We start from the raw sequence: 4,530 nt of genomic DNA, 5'->3' as shown, positions 1-4,530 counted from the left end.
AACAGAACTTTCCAGCCCACCGTATTTTCTGATACAGCAGGACAACACTATGTATGTTTTCACATCATATCACACCCCCTTAGCCTTACAACAGTGAAGTAGTTTGTTCTGGGCAAAGTCCAGATGTGCAGGAAATCAGGTAATTTAAAGTTACTGAGAAGGAACAAAGAGAAAAAGCTCCCCTAATGATGACTCCTTCCTCATCCTTTATCACAAGTCCATTTTACCTGCTATCAGTTTTACCTGTTACTGGTTTGTTGTTACACACACACCCCTAAGATAAAACTGATCTATTAATAGCTTTTACTATGGAAAATTTTAAAGGTAAAGATATTAGTAACAACTTTCCCATTCCTCTCTGATGAGAGAAATCACTGGTGGAAACATATCATCAGTGAATTGTCATAGAATGGTTTGGCTTGGAAGGGATCTTAGAAATCATCTTGACCCAACCCTCCTGCCATGGGCAGGGACAACTTCCACTTGTCCAGATTACTCAGAGCCCCATCCAGCCTGGCCTGGAACGCTGCCAGGGATAGGGCAGCCACAGCTTCTCTGGGTGGCCTGTGCCAGTGGCTCACCACCCTCACAGGGAAGAATTGCTTCCTACTTTCTAATCTACCCCGTCCTCTGCCAGTGTGAAGCCACCCCCTTTGTCCTATCACCGCTGTCACCGGGAGGATTTTTCTGCGGGTGTTTTGTGTCTTATTTGCATGGAGTTAGATTGACCCAATGCTGCAGAGACTGAGCTCGTGCGAGAAGGAGAAAAACGTCTCTTTTCAACGATGGCAGCACTGGATTTTCCCTGGGAAGGATGGAAAAGGCGCCTTTTCCCGGGTCACCTTTTCCCGGGTCACCTTTCCCGGGTCACCTTTTCCAGGTCACCTATCCCGGGTCACCTTTCCCGGATCGCCTTTTCCAGGTCACCTTTCCCGGGTCACCTTTCCCGGGTCACCTTTTCCAGGTCACCTTTCCCGGGTGACCTTTCCCGGGTCACCTTTTCCAGGTCACCTTTCCCGGGTCGCTTTTCCCGGATCACCTTTTCCAGGTCACTTTTCCCGGGTCGCCTTTCCCGGGTCGCCTTTCCCGGGTCACCTTTTCCAGGTCACCTTTCCCGGGTCGCCTTTCCCGGGTCGCCTCTTCCCAGCGCGCTCCTGGCAGCGGGGCCGAGCCGGAGCGGGGCCGCCAGGGGGCGCTGTGCCGCCGGGCCGCGGGGAGCGGGCCTGGATTAACCATGGAATTATCCCGCTGTCCCTGCGGGATGGACCCGCTATCCCCACGGCATTAACCCGCTGTCCCCATGGCATTAACCCGCTGTCCCCATGGCATTAACCCGCTATCCCCACGGCATTAACCGCAATCCCTGCGGAATGAACCCGCTGTCCCCATGGCATTAACCCGCTATCCCTGCGGGATGGACCCGCTATCCCCACGGCATTAACCCGCTATCCCCATGGCATTAACCCGCTGTCCCCATGGCATTAACCCGCTGTCCGCATGGCATTAACCCGCTATCCCCACTGCCCTGCGGCTGCCAGTCCAAACAGCAACTCCATCGAAATGCCCGGTGTGTCCTGTGTGGTTTTCTCCCAGGGATCTGCGGTGGAAGGGAACGCTCTCCTGGTTACAGCCAGCGTGGCTCGGGAGGAGCAGTGCCCAGCAGGACTCTGCTCCAGCAGGGACAGGCTGATTCCTGTCTGCCTGTGCCACAGGGATCATTGGCAAGCCTAACAATACCTGAAAGAAATGGTTGTGGATCTGCATTTCCTTCCAACTTGTTTCCGGGATATTCTGTGTCCTCCAAGTCTAACTTTTGTTATCTCAGAAGCATTTTGAGGTAGGATCTTATTAACTGTCTATGCAATATTTATTTTAAAACTGTGGGCTGAATGCCTGACAATTTATGAGTTTATATTTTGAAAGCTGGTATAAAATTTTGGTCAGGTTCCCCATCTTACCTCTCTACAATACTGTTAAGGTGATCTTCAGAGTAATTCATGTTTTAGAGGACATTTTTCATCAACTTCTCTATTTCCTACAGAAAGAGCTGGACTCTGTTCGAGCTCTGAACACAGTCTATGGGACCTGCATGTGTAAACAAATTGACTTCCAAGAACATCCATATAAAAGCAGGTGCCATGAACTTCCCTTTTCCTTGATTTCTTGTGAAGTCAGTGGCCTGGCTAACAGTCATCCAGATGCCTCCATGAACTCAGTGTTCTCATAGCGTAATTTAAATTCTTCCATTTATTGCCCAGGAGAATTACCCACTTATCTCCACGTCTTTGGTGGAGGGAAAGGTGTGGCTGCAGGGAGGGCAGAGCAGGAAGGGCAGAGCCCACAGCCCTGCAGCAGCAGGAGTGTCACTGCTTGGGAGCACGGGGGGACAGGGACCAGCTGGACACGGCTTGAGGGGTTCTCATCCACGATACAAATCCCCCAGGGGCCAGGGAGGGTGAATATGATTGAAGCAGTCTTCTTTCAGTGGTGCCCAGTGAAATCAACAGAGGGCACAGACAAGGAGTTATATAAAATATAACATTTTTCACTTCTTTGAAAATCCCTGAGCTTCAGTCCATGCTGGTGTGCAAGATGCCTTTTGTGCTTGTGGCATGGCAGCAAAGCAGAGCCAGGTCTGGACCTTCCCAGACTGGGGCACAGGTGGAAGCAGCACAGCAGGTACCTAGAGAAAAGAAGTTGATTTTTTGAGTAGATCTCTCCCTGGGCAGATGTCACACAAATGTAGCAAAGGTTGTTATCACATTGAACTGCTTAGTACATTTAATATGTAGCACTGAACATTTCATCCTACATATTAGGACATCCTGACTCTGAAAGAAATATCAGAATCATGTGGAATATGGACAACCTGCTAAAGATATTAAAGGATTTAATTTTATTTTGCTCAAGTGTTATTTGAAATATTCATGATGAAAGCTGGGAAGGAGAGATAATTACTCCTGCAGTATGTAGATGGACAATATCCAGTCCTTGTAGTTAACTTGACATTTTACTACTCCAATCTGGGGAGCACCACCACCCTGATTTATGCTGGACTTGATATGATATGGCTTCAGTTTGTGAAGTGCTGCAGTGTTTGTGATCTCACCACTCTGTCTGTCTGCCTGCTCCCTGCCAATGCAGCACTTTCAGCCTGGAGCAAAGGCCCTCTCTGCTGGCTGCTTTATTTCTCCTGCTGCTCATTGGCACAGCTAGAAAAGCCAACTAGGTTGGATCCCAGGCCTGTCAGACAGGTGAACTTTGCCATGTTAAGCCCAGACATGGAGTCCTGATCCCTGCACAATGTCCCAGGAATCACCTTTGGTGCTGCTGTGGATTGTCACTGCTGAGGGTGAAACCCTGTCTAGAGCCCATGGCTGACCAAAGCACTGTGCTCTGAAATCTTGCATTTGCAGCTGTCTGGTGTCTCCAGCACTGCTTTCAAAGCAAAACAGGAGAAGGCAAACAGTGTGTAGCTAATTATCCTGTAGAGTGTAGAAAGCTGCTAAGTCCTGGGTCTTTGAGGTAATAATTTGGAATTACTGTGATGTAGAACTAATGCAACACAGAAAAGGGGAGCATATAAGGAAGGGAATTAATAGTAGATGTGAACATCTTGGATTCTTTCTTTCCATTTTCATTTAATGTCTGGAAAGCTGTTCGGCTTTTCCAAGAATCTTTTCCACAGTGATGTTTGCTCTTTTCAAGACCCTTTTCTGGAGAACTAGCTCGAGCTCCTGTCACAAGATGTACCCCCAAGTTGCAGCTTCTCTTGGCTTTCCACACTGTGCATGCAGCAAACCAGGACCAAGGTTTGGAGAACTTGACAACTTGTCCTTTATTTTCCTGGTGGACTGGGAGGTTGTGCCATGAGTAAGGTTTTCATTGTTACTGTTCTACGCTAAGAAGACATGAAGGGAATCCAGGAATTGTTAGGGAATACAAGCCTGGAATCTCCAGAGCCTGCAGCCAGAACTGGAGAGTTGTGTGTTAATCATTCCAGCCTCTCAGTGGACATCTTTCAAGTCATGTGGAATGTGAAAATGCTCTGACAGAGGGAGTTTTTTTCTGAGGTCAGTGTAGATGATTCCACATCTCATGAAAAGCACTAGAACAAGCTGGACCTCTCCAAGTAGGCAACTGAAAGAATTTGAAAAGGAGAAATGTAGGAAATTACTTGGTTAACCTTGCCTGGAAGAAGGGTAATTTTTCTAATAATTGCTAATACATTCCCTTTGCTTTTGACCTTCTTAACAAGGCCATTTGCATCACAGATTCCCCATGAAGCGAGAACGGAGGGCTTATGTAACTGCGTGAAAGATGACCTGTTCCTCTGCAGGGACGCTCGGTGGAAACAGGAGCGGGCGCTCCTGGGGAAGCATCATCACCCGAGGGGGGCTTTGTGCCGTGCTGGGACAGGAGCAGGAGGAGCAGGAGGAGGAGGAGGAGGAGGAGGAGGAGGATGGGCGCTGTGCAGCAGCAGCAGCAGCAGGAGGAAGCTGGGCCGCAGGACATCGCTCCTGCCGCGCG

Source organism: Ammospiza caudacuta, chromosome 14 (assembly GCF_027887145.1).
Source record: "Ammospiza caudacuta isolate bAmmCau1 chromosome 14, bAmmCau1.pri, whole genome shotgun sequence".
NCBI classification, from domain to species: domain Eukaryota; kingdom Metazoa; phylum Chordata; class Aves; order Passeriformes; family Passerellidae; genus Ammospiza; species Ammospiza caudacuta.
Note: the sequence above shows the minus strand (reverse complement) of the source record.